The 19,723-nt window shown below is 34.2% G+C and overlaps 1 protein-coding gene across 3 annotated transcripts in view; it reads left to right on the top strand.

Moving 5' to 3' along the window:
* The window catches only part of GRIA2 (glutamate ionotropic receptor AMPA type subunit 2), a 149,446-nt gene that overhangs the window by 14,494 nt on the left and 115,229 nt on the right, over positions 1 to 19,723 (top strand). The gene's annotated exons all lie outside the window — the stretch shown is intronic.

Consider the following 19,723-nt stretch of genomic DNA (forward strand, 5'->3'; position numbering starts at 1 on the left):
AAGTTTTATGAAATAGTTAAAAATATTGATATGTATAGTTATTTTGAAATTATTGAACTAACATATTATTACTTCTCTTGTAATGTTAGGACAGATTTTATAAAATCTAAACTTGGATTATTATAGCGGTTTGAGTATTTCAGGTAGAAGATTGTAATTATCTAAAAAATTGATGTAGGGGCACATTGGTGGCTGAGTTGGTTAAGCATCTGACTCTTGATTTCAGCTCAGGTCATGATTTCAGGATCCTGAGATTGAGCCCCAGTCAGGCTCTGTGCTCAGCAGGGAGTCTGCCTGGGATTCTCTCTCCCTATCTCTCTGCCCCCAACTCCATGCTCATGCTCTATCTCTCAAATAAATAAGTAAATCTTTTAAAAAATTATGTAGTTTTAATATATAGAAAATATAAAAGAATTAAAATATTTGTGAATAATAACATTTTGGTATTTTGAATGATTTAAAACTTAAAACATGGAAAAATTAGAATTTAGATTCTTAAGGTCTTAATATTTTAAAGTTTAAAAATTCTGATCAAAATAACTCTTGCATATGGTAATTTTTTAAACACTACAAAAGGGAATATAATAAATATTGAGTCTTTTTCCCTCCCCCAATTCCACTTCTTTCAGATTATAACCATCATGGTTTCTAGAAATTCTAGTATAATATATGAACTGTGCTATCTGTATCTTTATTGCTTTTAACTTAACAAAAATTGGAGTGCTTCTTTTATCTGCACAGTTTCCATTTTCTCTGTAGTCCTTGCATAGTATTCTCTTGTTATTTAGCCCTATCTTTTGTTGATGATTTTTTTCTACATTTTGCTATCTATTTTAATATTACGTGCAAATGAGTTTGCAGAATAGATTTCTGTGAGTGGAATAACCGATTCAAAGGTGTTTGAATTTGAAATTGTGTTAACTGCCCAAAAAAGGCATATCAATTTACAATCCTACCTACAGTGCATGAGTGTGTCTGTTTTCTCCTGATCTTACTAGTAGTGTACAATACTGAAAATTTTAAAGCTTTCCTCTGGTACTTAATGGCTGAAATTTAAAACGATAATTTTTTTTATTAATGCTAAAAGTTTCTTAACATTATTACTTGCATCTCTGTGTGTATGTGTGTGTGCGCCCATATACTTGTTCATAACTTTGCCCAGTTTTCTGTTGGGCTGTGGATCTATATTACTTATGGATACATATGATAAAGTAACATACTTTGTTGTGTTATGTGGGTATTTTTGTTTTTCTTTTAACCTGTTTATGATTTTTCAGAGTCAAAATTTCAGTTCATGATTTTTAAGAATACACATATTCTTATTTTTTAAATTTTTTTGTTAACATATAATGTATTATTTGTTTCAGGGGTACAGGTCTGTGATTCACCAGTCTTAAACAATTCACAGCACTCACCATAGCACGTACCCTCCCCAGTGTCTATCACCCAGCCACCCCATCCCTCCCACCCCCCTCCCCTCCAGCAACCCTCAGTTTGTTTCCTGAAATTAAGAGTCTCTTATGGTTTGTCTCCCTCTCTGGTTTCGTCTTCATCTTTCCCCTCCCTTCCCCTATGATCCTCTGTCTTGTTTCTCAGATTCCTCATATCAGTACACATATTCTTATATTTTAGTCAAATTTAGAGATTGTTTATTTTATTGCTTCAGGATTTTTGTGCCTTGCTCAGCAAGACTTTTCCCACTTAAAGTTATTTAAAGAAAAACAACTGTTCATTTTTAAAATTAGTATTCATCTTATTTTTGGTTTCATGATTCAGAATAAATCTTTGATTCATCTGGATTTATTTGATATAAATACTAAAGTAAGGGTCTAGCTGTAGTTTTTCCTTCATAAGGTTAGCCAGTTGTTACAACACCGAATACTAAAAAATGCATTTTTTTTTCCTTATTGATTTGAAATGCCATCTAAGTTTTTTCTTGAGTAAACAAGTCTTTAGGGAGTTAAAAAAACAAACAGGGAATTTACCCAGAAAATGAAATAAACAAGATTGAAACTCTGTTACAGACAAAGGAATGTAAAGTAATGTAAGACACTTCCTTCCTGAGTAGTGCTGTTCTTATAAATTGTGCTTTTGTGTCACTATGCCTCAGAGTGATAAAAGGATGTCAGATTTTGAACATTAACTGAGCCCAGAGGGATAAATAAAGGATTTTGTTATGTTTTTTGGCTTGTGTCACAGCACTAATATCATTTAAATGGACTGCTAGTTTTGCATATTTCTCTGCCTATATCAAGGTTTAAGTAATGGGTTATGACTATGACTTGGCTTTTGAATATCACTTTGAAGTTAATTCAGTGTAGCAATCCATATGTGTTCACAAATAGAATATTAAAACTAAAGACCGCAATCCATATGCAATGAAGAAAGGTAAAGGAACTCAGATACTCATGGTTTTATTAACTAACATATAGTTTCATCCTCAATTTGTTGAGGATTCACATAAGAACTAGTTATATGGTCTCTCTAAAGCCAAATATCAACTTATTTATGATATAAATCTTATTTAATCTGAAATGCTAAATAAAACACTAACCTATCACTTGCGTCAGAAAATACTTTCAATTTGCCTTATGGTATATGACATGCATTGTATATTTTTGGCCAAACATCAGGGAAATTTATAAATCTTTAATCACCGTATTTTGCAGAATGAACTTAACATAGTTAAGTTCATTTTCTGGCATACATTTTCTAATACATGTTCTTTCCATGATCATTAAAATGGGAAGATATTAACTTTTAAGATAATGAGTTTATAAATATATTTCTTTAAGTCTCTGAAAGACTCTAGTCATCTGTTTATGTTTTAATATATCTTTTGATGGATAAAAACATATACCTGGGTGAAAATAAAAAATACATCATAGAACTGCAGTGTTAATAATTATTTATGGTAACGTGTAAAAAATTAAATATTTTGTAAACATTGGTTTAGTCTCATTTCTTCCCCTAGTCATAAAGGCAAAGGAAAGTGAGGAAGAAAAAGCCATTTGGTGCCACTCTATTAAAAATGGGTGAAGTGCCACTAAACAGTGTCCATAATGCCTCTCTGGTGTCATAATGGAGCGGAATGAAGTTAGACCAAGGTGGCAAATTTTTCAAGAATGGTCCGTAGAACACACAGTCTCTATTCTATTTCAAGGGATTACTTCTGCTTTTCTTTTGCCGTATGTTCAATTGTGTCCAAATGTTTATTAATATATGTCATAGTAATTTTGTTTTGATTTAAAACCTCATCGTTTGTATTAACTTTCCATTTGCTCTTAGTTTTCTTTGCAAATTTTTATTTCAAAGCACTCGATCATATTTGTCTCTTTTCTGTTCATTTTTATTTATTTCTAAGTTTTTTCAAGTCTCTTGGACGTCATAATTTTCCTGAGGTGAATCTAATTCAGGACATGTTTATTTAAATATATTTCTAAATCTAATGAACAATAATGAAAATAAAACTATGTGATGAATACTAATGAAATAATAATAATAATTATTAATAATAATGAAAAATCAAATGAATAAATGAAAAGAAGAATTGGACAGACCTGTAAATATAGAGAACAAACTGGTGGTTGCCAGAGGGGAGGTGGGTAGGGGATTGGCAAAATGGGTGAAGGGGAGTGGTAAACACAGGCCTCCAGTTAATGGAATCAATAAATCACAGGAATAAAAGGCACAGCATAGAGAATGCAGTCAATGGTATTGTAATAGCATCGTATGGTGGGTGATGGATTGTAGCTACACTTGTGAGCATAGCATAACGTATAGAGATGTTGAATGACTATTTGAACACCTGAAACTAATGTAACATTGTGTGTCAACTGTGTTCATATAAAAAAAGGAAAGAAAAAAATTTCCTCCAAAATTAACATAAAAACTTCCTGAGGCTCTGATTAGAATAGTTTTCCTAATTATAAAAGTTACATATTAAGAAATCGAAAAGAAAATAAAAATCATCACTAATTTTAACCAAGAAATAATCACTTAAAAGTTACGTGTGTTCTTTTCTGGTGCTTTTGTACATGAAACATTCTTGGATGGCAATAAAGACATTTGTACACTTAATTTTCATAGCTTTATAATATTCATACCTATAATTTAGTTCATCATTTTCTAATTTTGCAGATTTTGTTTGAATCCTTCTTTTATCCATTATAAAATATTGCTGCAATTGAAAACCGTTCTGCATATGCATTTTTCCTCATTTCTGATGACTGAAGTGTAATTATAGGATCAAAGGCCTTGAAGCGTTTAATTATTTCTGATATACACTAAGGAAATTCATACCAATTTATAGTCCTATCAACAATCTATGAAAAGTCTAATCTCACAGACCCTCAATATTATTGTTATTATTTTTAAAAGTCCTTATGTATTAGATAGCTAGAAAAATCTTCTTTGTCAATAAAAGTTTTTCATACTTATTACACATTTAGGTTTCTTTTTTCACATATTGTTTATTAGATCTTTTGCTCAGTCTTCATCACCATCTTGATATTTTTTTCCCATTGACTGGCATGAGTTATTTATCCAAGACAACTGTGGCTGGAGAATTTGGGGCTAGGGAGTTAAACATCCAGGTGTTAAGTGCTTTGGCCCAGACAAGGTCCATGATACTTCACCTTCTATGTTGTTGGTTATAACTATTCACATGGCCATGCACAACTTAAAAGAGTGCAGACTAATTTCCTTTAAAATAATTTTGTGAAAATAATAAGTAATAAAATAATAAAACTTTATCATATATACATATATGACTGTGGTGGATATTGATTCCTAGGATGAAAATTGTATTTTCTTAGAACTTGGAAGGAATCACATGCTTATCTTCTATCATCAGATATTGTTGAGAAGTCTAATTCTTATTTTTGTGAATTTATTATTTCCTTTCTTGAAGCTTTCAGGGTCTTCTTTATCTTTAGTCTCCTAAAAATTCACAGTTATACACCTGTATGGAAATTTTTTTTCCATCCTACTCAGCACTCTATTTGAAAACAGATTCTTCCTTAAGATTTAGGAAATTCTTAGCAATTATTACTCAGAGGATTTGCCCTCTTCCATTTAATTATTTCTTTCTAGATAGCTATTTAGATTGACTTTTTTCCTGCTCATTTAGAATTATTTAATATAACATAATATAAACATTTGAAAGTAAGCCATCATCAGTTTTCTTCATACTATACCCTTAAACTTTGTTTTTACTAGTATATTGCAATTAAAATAAATCATATAGCATTAATTTTGCTATATAGAACATCTAACTAATTTTAAGGTTATCCTCAATGGTTATTTCTAAATGATGCTTAATCAAGTGTTCACTTTTCCCTTCCTACTCATTTCATGGTTATTTAAAAATATAGCTTTTGTGGTATTGTGGAAATCACAGAAAATCCCTGGGTGAGGGAAACATATTTGTGAGTGATGATGTAAACAATACAAAAAGCAAAGACTAATCATTAAAATGAGGGAAACAGATGAGCAAGAAAATGTGAGCAATGACATAAATAATAAGAGATATTTGTTTTGCCCATTTCACATTACTGATTCTTTTCTCATCTTGGTCGTTCCCTTTCTTGTATTTAATTATAAATTGTTTTCCTTCCTCTTTACAACAGTTCTATGAAACCTATATATTCACAGTTCTTACCCTTGCCATCTCATTCTTTTGAAAGACTCTTTCTTTACATTGGCAACATAGTCGAATGTTTTCTATCTTTTTGATATTTCATCTTAGGTGTATGGGTTTTGAATTTTGAATGTGATGATCATGATAAGCTTCATTTCCAGGTTCTTGATCCTAAAAATCAGTCAGGTTAGAGCTTCACCTATATTTTAATAAGTGCACCACTAATTATCAAATAGGGGTACTCAGAAAAAAAATAAATATATTTGACAGAAGAGAAAAAGCCTGGAGATTTAGGGATTTTATTTTTTATTGTCAACCTTTATTTGCCCTTTTCCTTGTTGATAATGGAGGCCATCGCAGAAAATGAAAGTACAATGAAAAAGTCACACAAATGATACATTAGTGGCTGGGAGAAAATGCAGTTTATTAAATAATTTTTTGTTTTCTAAAGAAAATCAGGAAGATTGATTCATATACTTTCTGATGATAGAGGTACTGGTGAGATTGCTACTCTCTTTAACTCATCTGAAGAATTTAACATCTCTTCCCTAAAATGTATCTATAGTTGATTCTCACCAAATGCGTGTAAAGTTAATTCACAATAGTTATGTTCTGTAAAATCACTGTGAACCCCAAATTAGGGAATACTGAACCATTGCTCCTAAGGAAGTAGAGAGTTAGATTCTCTGGTCACAATGTTTCCATCAACTGATTGATACATAACCTTTGATATGTGTTTGAGTTTCAGACACCTTATTTAATACATATTGTTGATCCACTCACATTGAACACATGTCTGAGCAGTTTATCTAACACATACATTTTCTCAGTAAGGCACATCACACCCTTCTTATGCTTAGGAATACTTGACAGTTGCGACCTGTCCTGGGATCGTGTTCAGCGTTATGCTTGGGCATTTTATTTTATTTATTTACTTTTAAAGATTTTATTTATTTATTTGATAGAGAGAGACACAGCGAGAGGGGGAACACAAGCAGGGGGAGTGGGAGAGGGAGAAGCAGGCTTCCCGCTGAGCAGGGAGACCAATGCAGGGCTCGATCCCAGGACCCTGGGATCATGATCTGAGCCGAAGGCAGATGCTTAACGACTGAGCCACCCAGGCACCCCATACGTTTGGGCATTGGGTAGAAGGGCTGCAAGTGTTGAATTGGGGGTTACAAATAAATTTTAGGGAGTAGGCGAATTTGCACATGCAAAATCCATGAATAGTGAAAATTGACTGTATTTGTTTGATTTGAGCCAGTTTTGGCAATTCAAATAGCTTTCTATTTTTTCTTTTTAGTAGTCTGATAGAATAGAAAGAATTTCACCTTGCTTTGAAATGTTTGTAATTACCTATGCTGATAAATAACCTTGGATTTGAAAGGCTGAGAAACCGACATTACTTTAAACTCTGTGGAGCAAATTGAGGGGTAAAAAAATGCTTATTTCCACAAATTCTAGTTCATGATGGCACAGCTGAAGGACAAAGCACTTTATTTTATTTCTTCTCTAGAGGATATCCCCTAAATGAGAAAGGTCTAAAGCACCAAAAGGCATTAAGCTCCTTTGGGATGTTTAAGCAGTGATTTTTGTGTTGTGTTCTACATTTTTTCCACTGGTGTATTGCCAGTCTTCTCACTGGGAAGGTCCAAGTGCCAAAGAAGACAGAGAAATGAGAAGTGCACAGGGCTGTCCTGTGTATCTGTGCATAGTGTACACACAATTTGGCCGTGTGTTGGGATGGATCTAGGCTTCACACGGGTTTAGTGGAATCTAGGTACCATTTTTCTCAGCACTGAGGAGGTTGTGGTGAGGAAGATTGGAAAGGTATACATCCTCATGGAACCCACATTAGATTGGGATGAGTGATAATAAACTGATCAACAAATAGAAAAGAGGCGATTATAGGTTGGGTTACATGCTTTAAAAGAACACAGTAGGGACACGTGATGGAGGAACTAGAAAAAGACAGTATGTTAGGTGCATTCCTGGGGGAGGTGAGACCTAAGCAGAGGCCAGGCAGACCAGAATCAGCCTGATGGATGAAGGGCAGGGGAAAGAGCATCCTTGGTAGAAGCCACAGGAAGTACAAAGAGCCTGAAAGAGAAAATTCTTGGTGTGATTACTCTTCAGGAGAAAACCAGAGGAGTTGCAGCATAGTAAGAGAGCCAGAGAGTGGGCCAAAGAAGCTCGAGAGAGTAGTACAGGAGGCAAAACACACAGTTCTTTGTAGATCATGGAAAGCAGCATGTGTGTTAACTTATGCATATTCAAGATTCAAATCTATCTCAGACTGGAAGGTAAACAGTAAAAAGATCTTATCCCTTAACAACTCCGCTTTATCAGAGTGAATGTCAGCAAAAATATTCGATAGGAAGAAGCAAATACAGTTGCGGTACTCACAAAATCATTGTAGGATGACAAAATTATTTTCTTTGGATTGGATTTGGATTTGCCTTTATTTTGTTCAGTATGAACAGCTCCCTAGAAATGTCTTAGGCAACAAAGAATTTCTATGCTTACAGGGACTTTCGGTCTGTTGTGCTGTGAATGGCCCTATATAAATGAGGCTACTGATAGGACAGTTACATTATAATTCAGGATCCTCAAAGTTTGTCCCTTACTTGTTGCTGCAACAATCTTTTGAACAAAGCATCTGTCATCTTTGACTTCTGAAATTTTCATTGTGAGAAACAGGAGATCACGAATGGAGAAAGTCTGGCCTTGGGGGTAAGGGAGGGGTCACCATTTCCCTCTTAGCTTCATTCCCGCTGAGGCAGAGTTAGTTGCTCATAGTGAGGATGAATGAGGTCATCCCGGAAGCCATGTTGGCGGCTCCATGATTACTCTCCCCTCTGAAAGCAAGTGTGGAAAGAAATGTGAAATTTAATGTGCTCATCTGCTGATCGGTCCTCATTGCCTTGGCCAAAACATGATGTTCTTTGGTTGAAAAAAGAGCTGCTTAAAAATCACATAATATCAGAAGGATTGCCATTTTCCAAAAATTTATATTTACTCAATTCATTTGTATAATAGAGCTACCTAGTGCATGAGGTGAGTATTTTCATACACTTTAAAATGGTAGCAGACAGAGTAAAGTTACTGCTTTGAGGGTACTAGACCCTCTATGGAAGCTGTGGTTCTCACTGTAATCCCCAAGGCCCACTACTGTTTTTATTTTCAGGTAATTATGGTGGTATCATATGCTTCAGTGTTTGTTTATGCTGCCAGGTCCAATATACATCTATGGAATGAACTCTGCTTTCCTTGTGAAAAATAAAACAAAACGAAACACTCTGCTTTCCCTTTCTCCTTATCTTGGTGATAATAGACTTGGAGTTACATGTCATTCAAAGGAGTAGAATCCAACCTAAGAACAGTCCCTTTGAATCTTCTCCTATATGCCTTATTAGGATATTTATGCTTTCTGAATGGCTTGAGAACAGGGTTTCCTTGGGGGGAAACTGTTAAAACTCAACAACTTGGTAAAATTGAAAGATGAAGAGACTTTGTTATATTACTAGAAACATGATAAGTGAAATGAAATCCAATGATAAAATATCAGGACCTCAGAACCCCAGGATGGATGCCATGCTAAATAGTAAAGGCAATAAATTGTCAGTCTTTGGGGGATGCTTTCTAGGGAGAAAGATTTCAAGACTTCTCCTGGTAGTCTATTTAATCACAAAATAACTCTTCTTGTCAAGAAGTTCTGCCTTATGTCTAACTTAATTTGTCTTACTGTAATTTATCCTTTCTTTTATTCAACCCTTGAAAAAGAAGCAAAAAAAAAAAAATTCTTTGCTTCCTCAGCCTGATAGGACTCCATATACTTAAAGATGATAATTAAACTATTCATTTATTTTCTAAGTAAGGGACTCAACTCAGGCTTCTCCAAATACATGAGTTCATGCTCTGGTTTATTTTTTTCATCATATATAACTTCATTCCTATTTTGTTTTATTTAAGAAAAAAGAATTGAGACCTGGTAGGTGCAATAGTAATAATTTCTAGCTAATGCTGATGATGGTTGAGGCATTTGTTCAAGGTAATATATCATTTAATATTGAATACATTCCAATATTACATTTAGTTTTGAAATAACTACATTATATTGATGATACTCATTCAATATGTAGGTTAAGATCTTGCTGACCTTTTTTTGTTTGTTTTTTATTTTTTACTTTATTATTCTTGTGTTTGGTTAGGAATCCTAACTGCTACTTGTTAGCTATGTAGTATTGGACAGACTAGTTAGCCTCTCCTGGCTTTAATTACCTTATTTGTGAAATACGAATAATGTGATATTGTCTCTATAAAAATATTTAATGACCTACTAGGAATGTAGTAAGTGCTCAAGAAAAGCAAGTTTTCATTCTGAGTACATTTTCTTATATGTATTATTTGAAGTTAATACATTTATTCGTAGTGAAATAGGACGTTTGTTCAACTTTATTTTTTTTAAAGTAGGCTCCATGGTGGGCTTGAATGTGGGGCTTGAACTCATGACCCTGAGATCAAGGTCTGAACTGAGATCAACAGTAGGATGGATGCTTAACCCACCGAGTCAGCCAGGTGCACGAGCTTTTCTTTATTTTTAATAAATATTTTTTTATGATGTGACCCTGCTTGCTCTATTTTAGTTTCATACTTTAGTAGTGATATTACTTCCTTCAAACATAAATTATAGAATGGAAATCAGATTTATGGAGTTTGGTTTGCTTTTTATAAATTCGCTTTAGAATCTATTCAGGATTTATTCTTCTAAAGGGCTTTGAGCTCTGTGTCTTATTATGTCCTCTGCAATATCAAAGATTGAAATTAGGGGATGCCTGGGTGGCTCAGCCGTTAAGCGTCTGCCTTCGGCTCAGGTCATGTGATCCCAGGGTCCTGGGATCGAGTCGCACATCGGGCTCCTTGCTCAGTGGGGAGCCTGCTTCTCCCTCTCCCTCTGCTGCTCCCCCTGCTTGTGCTCTCTCTCTCTCTGACAAATAAATAAATAAAAATCTTAAAAAAAAACAAGCAAAAGCAAAGATTGAAATTAGGATGATGTTATCTATAGTTGATAGGCTACATCTTTGTAGTTTGTAGGGACTTTCACTTGCGGGGTAGGGCTGATTTTTCTTCTCAGAAATATTGAGTCATCATTTTTTTAAATCTTCACTGTTTCATTAAGTGCTTTAGGAAACATGCTCTCGTACTCTTATATAAAAATATATTAAGTTTAAATTTAAATTTTTCATTTCTATTTATTTTCACCCTGAATTTCTACATTCATGTTAGAACATATATAGAACATGTATCACAACTAGTGATAAAATTTGAAAGCTACTTCCTTTTACAATTGTAATTTACAATTACATTAATTATGCTTTAATACATTTCCTTTCACCAGTTGATGGGAAGATGTTTCTTGCCTATTCCTTTTATTTTGTCTCACCCAGATAAAGATGAAAGTCTGTAATACTTGGGACTCATCAGCAAGTTTCTACTACATGGCTGAAAATTGTGCCTTTCCATAATCGGCAAGTACTTTCCAGGTATATTTTCTGACAGGCCTTCTGAGGAAGCAAACCCAGGGTCATGTTACAAATACGCTAGGAGGAAAAAGACAAAACACACTAAAGCTTTGAAGATGGAATGCTTATGTCCCTAGATATATGTAGGATGTGGATCTAGAAAATGCAGAGATCGTTATGATTGATGAAACTGGGAAATGCCGTTTATTTTGTGTTAATGTGGAAATAGAAGAAAAGAGGTCATGGACATAACGTGTGACTCTTAAATTAGTAAGGTGCCCAGAAACATACCTAGCACGTAGAAGGAAATCAATGAAGAATGTGAGATGAGGTCCAAAGAATGGCTGTTTTCGGCAGTGCGGGCACAGACATAGTCCCACAGCAGGACTTGTCACATTAGTCTAGAAACGGGACTTGGGGCAGGCAGGTGAACCAGGCAACTGGAGCGGAGTCCAAGTTTGACTGCTGGCTGTGAGATTGCTTGGGGGAGCCGGGACACTGGCAGTTCTTGAGAGTCCTGGGGAGAAAGCTGAGATCAGAGCTATCTAACCAAAATGGAGACCCGAGGACAGTTCTGATTAAAAGGGAATTTTAGTTTTCAGAGGTTTCAAGGCAGAACAGGGGCACAGGAATGTATGTGCGGGAGGTGGATTTCAGAGAGCGGAGTTAGTGAAGCAAGCACAGGCGGAAACAGAGTCATCGTGTAGACAGCACATACCCTTATCTGGAGGAAGCTGTTAGGGCTTGAGTCTGGAGTAGAGCACAGAGATGCCTGATCTTTGCTTTTATCATCCTCCCTGGGAAATCACTTGTTACTGGTTTATCAAGTTTAAACTTTGCCTGGTTTGTAGAATCCTCCCCTAACATTATGTACTCTTTGGATAATAAACTCACTGCCCTAGTCAATATCCCCTTTTTTAACAAATATTTTTAGTACTTCCTATGTGCCAGACACTGTTCCAATGGGAAAGAAACTGCCCTCAAGGGTCTGTAATCTAGGGAATCACTTCATGAATCTCCAAGGATGTTTTAAAGTTCCTGAGCACTTCCTAATGGAGTGCCTTCAGACTCTCCTCCAACTACTCCAGAGCTTAGTATAATCTAGATACATACAATTTCATTTGTCAATCATACCTCAATAAAATGTATTATTTTATTATTGTTTTATTTATTTTGTTATTAATGTTTTATACATTTATTATATTATTATTTTGTTATATATCTGTGTATATTTATATAAGCTGAGATACATCCTTCAACACAACTCAAAATTCTCATGCACTGTGAAGCTTTTCTGGAACATTGTAATCTTCACTGTCCCAGTGAAGTCTTCAGAACTTCTAATCTATTTTAACTATTTTGTGAAATTATAGACTTCTCAGAGCTGGAAGAGAGATAACATTATTTATTTAATTATTTTAAAATATGGAGATATGGAGCCCAAAAAGATAAGGTGATTTAGTTAAGGTTAACACAGCTATTTACAGAGGAGCCAAGATTTGTACCTCAAACTTCTGACTCTTACATCATTCAGGTGTCTGACAAAGTGCTGGCATATTGCAGATACTCAATGAATGATGGCTGTTATTCGCTAGGTATCAGTCTTGCTCCTCACTATGGTTTCTTTAAGAATTGTGTGTGCTTTACACTTGCATTGTGTATCCTGGATTACCAACACAGAACTGAGCCGGCTGTAGATGCTAAGCATATATTTACTGATTAATTGTTAACACAAACCTCTTTCCTATTGTCTTCATATGGAGGACATAGAAACCATGAAAGAATGACCACGTCAATGTTAAGAACTATTATCATTGTGTCTTTATTGTGAAGAATATTTAGGGTCCTGAGCCTCACAGTTGAGCAATGGGCATGTGCTAGGACTGTTACTCTAGCAAAAATGACTATTGATTGTTTATATTGCGAAGAAGTGACTGTTATGATCTGCAAATATTTGTAAAGCTACCATTAAGCAGCCACTCCTCAAGTTGGAATTAGTGATTATGGGACTGCCAAAAATCATTGCATCCCACAAGTCAAAGGAACATGGCTCCCTTTTTGTTAATAGATATTTAAAGCTCCTAGCTTTAAGTTCAAGACACAAGTTTAACTGCTTCATAGATAAGGAAGTATTGTTCCAATGGAAAGCAGCAGTAGAAGCCTGAATCCCTATGTTATTAATGTTTTACTTGTGAAGAATCTTCTTTAGTTGATATACATCAGAATTTAAAGAAAATTATTGTACTTTTTACTAAGGGCTTAGGAAAGAGAATATGAAGCTTTGCTCTATCCTATCATTGGAACACAGGGAGGTTGATTATTGCATCCTGGGGTGATATCTGGAGCAGGGTCAATTTTCACAGTTGAAGAAACGTTATAATGGTGGGTCTTTCTTTCTCATCTGGCCAGTGCATATATTAAATAAATATCTAGAGATCCTTCTTTCTTATACATTCTAAAATAAGATCATATTCAGGTCTGAATGGGCCCAGTCCCTTTGAATGTTTGCAAGATACAGATCTATATAGAAGGCAAAGGTGATAAAAATCTAAAAGACACATAAACACCTCCACTCCTAAGTTAAAACCCATCATTATTTCAAGAAGGTCCTCTTGCTCCCCAGGGGAAAAAAAAGATAAATAGGGAAAAGATGTAATAGCTGTGATAATAATAAAAATGCTTTCTCCACACCCTTTTACAAAAACCACAATCTTCTTAACTTATCTCCAAAGTAAAAATCTTTCTCACCTCACATACTTCATGATCCCAGGGGACATCTTAGGACATCAGCACAGTTACCAGAAAGTAGTAAGAGGCAGTGCTTCTCACTATCTAGCTATGTTTGCTTTTCTTCTTCTTGTTCTCTATGTTTCTGTCCCATCCCCTAAATTTTCTCATTTCACCATTTTCTTAGGGGAAGAGTAGTGGGAAGGAGTATGATCTCAGAAAGAGAAGCAGAAGCCCAATTTCCAAAATTACCTGGATTTGATGCATTGTAGCACTTATCAAAAAACCTTATGTATATATTCCAGTTTTATAGTCAGAAATGTCATCTTAAATGAAGGAAGGCAGTAACAACTAGGAGAGAGAATTAAACTCATGTCATTGCCCTCAGAGAGATGGAGAATCGTAGAAAAGAGACATGCCATGAAACAGTTCTTAAAATATTTAAAGCTTTTAAAAAATATTTTCTGACACGGTGGCTTATTATAAGAGAAATAAGGTCATTCTATTCTGGGAGGGGCAGAACAAAGACAATATAGATTCCTAACTGTCTTCTTTATTTTTACTTTTTTTAGAAAATTTCTTTCAGTGCATTCAGTCACTCAGCTTTTTCATCGGATTTTGTTCAGTTAAAAACTCCATCCTAGGAGTTATTTTATTCCTGTAGTACTTTTTTTCTTTTTAATTTCATTTCATCTGTCTTGGCAGTGACAACCTGCTGATGTCCACTATTAACGTTGACATCAGGAACAGATTGCGAAGTCAGTGAAGATGCGTATCTTTCTAATAAAGAACAGTAGAGATGAATGCTCTTCCAATAATACCGTTAACAGCAGAGACTACTATAATAAAATACCCATTTTCTAAGACTATTTTTGTTTCATGTAACTGTAGGTATGGAAATTTAGTGGAAAATTGATATTCATTTATTCATTCATTCAAGATTAACATAGTCAGTTGTATCACTAGGCCAGAAATCTTATATACTAGTCCAGTGATTCTCAACATGTTGTCTGAGGATCTCAGGGATTCTTGATACTCTATAAGAGGGTCCATGAAATCTAAATTATTTTTATAATAATATCAAGACATTGTCTTTCTGCTTTGTATACTTTGTGCTGATGGGGCAAAAACATGAACTAAGCATTAGCATGAACTAAGCCAGTGGTATCAAACTGTACTGAGGAGCTATTATATTCATCACTATCACACATGCATTAAAAAAAAAAAAAAGGTTTGTTCAAGAATGTCTATCGTAAAGCAGTAAAAACCGTTGATTCTACTGAATCTCAATCCATAAGTAGACATCTTTTTCTATTCTGTGAAACAAAATGAAGAGTATATGTGAAGCACCTGGTTATTTGTTTACTAATTTCATAGACAACCTCTTTACTTGAAAGAGTAACTGACAAACTAGGGTTACTTAGACTTGGTTATCTCGAAATAGTTTTTGGAAAAGAGCAAAGTAAGTCTGTCATTTTAAGGGGCAACAATTGACAGTTTTTGGTGCCAATTACAATAGTCAAGCTTTTATGTAAAAAATAGAATATTGGAAAACTTGTATCTGTCACTGTGAGTTTGTACCTTCCCAATAATTAAAGGCTTCTCCGATAAGAGTAGTGGTAATATGAAGGAATGCAAAATTTTGATATTGTATAATGAGATGTATCAACATTTGGAAGATCTGCTTAATTTATTGAATCAGTATTTTCCAAATGACCAATGCATAATATTACAGAACTAAGCATGGGTAAAAGATCCAAAGCACAGGATAGACCAGTGGATTCTAATGGAACAGAGTACAAAAAGTTCATTTATAATGGTTTTAGATTCCACATTGCAACTAACCTTTAAAAAACTACCAATTACCAACTTTTAGTGTGATCCAAAGAATAATATCCACAGTTATCTGAAAAAGCTATTAAAATACTTGCCACTTTTTAAATTAATAGATATGTGAGGACAGATTTTCTTAATATACGTCCATTAAAGTAAAATACAAGAATCCAGCTCTCTCCTTTTTTAACATTACAGATATTTGCAAAATGGACAGCAGTGCTCCTCTATTCATTCTTCTGGACAATATGGTTTTTCATAAAAGACATTATGAATAGGAACTTGGGATGGGCTTAATACTATTGTTTTTAAATGAACACTTGAGGGGCACCTGGGTGGCTCAGTTGTTAAGTGTCTGCCTTCAGCTCAGGTCATGATCCCGGGGTCCTGGGATCGAGCCCCACATAGGGCTCCCTGCTCTGCAGGAAGCCTGCTTCTCCCTCTCCCACTCCCCCTGCTTGTGTTCCCTCTCTTGCTGTGTCTCTCTCTGTCATATGAATAAATAAAATCTTTAAAAAAAATGAACACTTGAAAAATCTTTCAGTTTTAATTTAAAATATAGTAAATAGGAATAAGTATAGCTCTTATAAACAAAGGCTCATTACAGTCCCTGATAAATTTTAAGAGTGTGAAAGAATGATGAGCCCAAACTGTTTGAGAACTGCTGTCCGAGTCTAGGAGATTTTCTACTGGTAGGACTTCAAAAAGTGAATTGACAACATGATAGAGAAACAGAACTTACAAATTTGGAACTTGAAAATTTTGTTTGACTGAACTCCTACACCAAAGTTTATGGGAATTACTATATTTGGGAAAAATTGCTTCTGTATAGGGATCAAAACTTTTAGTGAGGCTCTGTTTCTGATCCTCTTTCAGACCCCACAAAATTGACCCAAACAGAAAATTTCATTGGAAATTTTAACCCAGTGCCTAGTCTAGCTCAATGATGTTTATCATCCTGCTTTTTCTTCCACTTTCAGCAGGGAATAAAGTTTATCTTATGCTAATCATGGAAAAAGCAAAATAAACACTAGAGAAAAATTCTTTTTATGTATTTTTGTAAAAGATTTGTCAAATATAAGTAAAAATAAATTTATCTGAAGAGTAGTTTTTTCAGAAATATTTTAAGGTAAAAGTGTGCACATACATTCTTGTTTTTCTGACAGTTTTGGGATTAGATTAAAAGTGAGGGGAAATACGCACTTTTTTTCTTCTGTCCAGAAACAAAAAAATAAGTATGTGTGATTATACTCTAAGGACCAGAAGTTTTTTAGTTATTGAAGGGAAAAGTTACAATAGTCTATTAATGATTTGGGGACAATTTGATAATTATTTGGCAAAGATTACATAAGCTCCCCACTTCCTGTATGTAGTCTAAGAACACATAGAAGTCTTTTTAGAGTCTAGAGATGGAGGTGGTCTTTGCATATATACAAAGAACATAAGACATAAAGGGAAAGATAACTAGATTTGATGACATAAATCTAAAAAAAAATGAAACAAACCTGTATTACTTATTTGAAAAATTTAAAAAAATATTAGGACAATGTTTCTAATATATGCAATTAACAAATGGTTCATATCTGTAGTGCATAATGTCTGTAAAGAGCTCCTACAAGTCAGTAAAGAAAAGGCAAACAACTATATAAGAAATGTTAAAGATCAGGAAATACAATAATAGGAAGAGATACATATATTCAGCCAATATATGGAGAATTTGTCAAAATGACAATATTATAAATGTTGGAGCTATTCAGAGTTGATGGTGTTTCAAAGACTCTTATGCCTAGTTGGAAGGATTTTTTTTCTTTTTATTATTTATTTATTATAATTTTTTAAATTTAAATTCAATTAACATATAATGTATTAGTTTCAGAGGTAAAGGTCAGTGATTTATCAGTCTTATATAATACCCAGTGCTCATTATGTCACATGCCCTCTTTAATGCCATCCCCCTATTACCCCATCCTCCCATCCTCTCCCCTCCAGCAACCCTTTTTGCTTCCTATGATTAAGAGTCTTTTATGGTTTGTCTCCTTCTCAGATTTTGTCTTGTTTTATTTTTTTCCTATCTTCCCCTATGATCCTCTGTTTTGTTTCTTAAATTCCACATATAAATGAGAGCATATGATAATCGTCTTTCTCTGATTGACTTATTTTGCTCAGCATAATACCCTCTAGTTCCATCCATGTCATTGCAAACAGCAAGATTTCATTTTTTGATGGCTGAGTAGTATTCCATTGACTATATATACCACATCTTCTTTATCCATTCATCTGTTGATTGACATCTGGGCTCTTTCCATAGTTTGGCTATTGTGGACATTGCTGCTGTAAACATTGGGGTACAGGTGCCCCTTCGGATCACTACATTTTTATCTTTGGGGTAAATTCCTAGTAGTGCAATTGCTGGGTTGTAAGGTAGCTCTACTTTCAACCTTTTGAGGAAAATCCATACTGTTTTCCAGAGTGGTTGCACCAGTTTGCATTCCCACTAACAGTGTAGGAGGGTTCCCCTTTCTCTGCATCCTCACCAACATCTGTCATCTCCTGACTTGTTAATTTTAAGGATTTTAACTTGGCTGAATGTGTGTCTAAGCTAGAGAGTCCACATCTAGTAATTTATCCTTGGGTTATTCACATCTATGCTCAAAGATATAAGCATAGGATGTTCATTTTCTTCAATGGTGAAAATGTAGAAACAAGTTAATTGGTTACTAGTCATGAATTAATTAAATAAATGAGAGCAAGTCAATTTGACAAATTTTGTAGTCATGAAAATATGTGTAGTTTTATACACAATGAGAAGGAATTTCATCATATGTTAAGTATAAAATACTCTGAGTATTTTTATAAAAATACTGTGTGGAAGGGCGCCTGGGTGGCTCAGATGGTTAAGCGTCTGCCTTCGGCTCAGGTCATGATCCCAGGGTCCTGGGGTCGAGTCCCACGTCGGGCTCCCTGCTCCTTGGGAGCCTGCTTCTCCCTCTGCCTCTCTCTCGCTCTCTCTCTCTGTGTCTCTCATGAATAAATAAATAAAATCTTTAAAAAAAAAATTAAAAAAAAATACTGTGTGTATGTGTATATAATACTTATCTATATGGATTGATAAGATGTCTTTGGAAGATAGACACCAAACTACTGAGAATTACTTTATGTGGTTATAATATATATATATTTAGACATATATATTATATATAGATTATATAAATATATAAATATATATTTATATAATTAGTGATGTGGTTATAAGAGATTTTCACTTTCTTTTACTGTTTATCTCCTCAAGTTCAATATTAATTAAATTGAATTTTCCTAGTGTAATTTCCCTGAGTTTCAGTTATAAATGCATTCATTTTCATATTACAGGAGAGTGGGGAAGTGTCAACTAGATTGCAGTGGCCAGCTCCTCAATTATAAGACATTAATTATTTTAAAAGAGGGAGGAGCTCACAGAAAGCTTACTCCCTAAAACTCAAAAGGCCCAGTGTGACCACAATTTAAGAATTAATTTATTTCTCAAATCACTTAAGTTGTATCCATCTTGTGAGCTGATTATGTTCTTTGAATTTCACTAAGAAAATTCAATTCAATTAATATTTAATGAGTGTACTATATTCAGGCAATGTGTTAATCTAATTACATTTACCACTAGTACATTCTTGTAAAATTTTTAAAAAGTGTAAAGGAAAGAAAAAAAGAGTACAACCATAGTACAAAGCAGTGTTTGAATGATCAAATAATTATAAGCTGGCAGGAGTTACTTCAGAGATGCCTGAATTAGTTAAACAAATGATAGCAAATCAATCTGACATATTTTTGTACAGTCATGAAAATACATATAGTTTTATATATAATGAGAATAAATTTCATCATATATTGAGTATAAAATATTGTGATTATTTTTATAAAAATATTATGGGTGTATAATACATGTCTATATGTAACGTCAGAGAAGGAAAAAATGGGATAATCTGGAATATGAACATTGAAGAGGAGG

Source organism: Zalophus californianus, chromosome 2, assembly GCF_009762305.2.
Source record: "Zalophus californianus isolate mZalCal1 chromosome 2, mZalCal1.pri.v2, whole genome shotgun sequence".
Classification (NCBI taxonomy): domain Eukaryota; kingdom Metazoa; phylum Chordata; class Mammalia; order Carnivora; family Otariidae; genus Zalophus; species Zalophus californianus.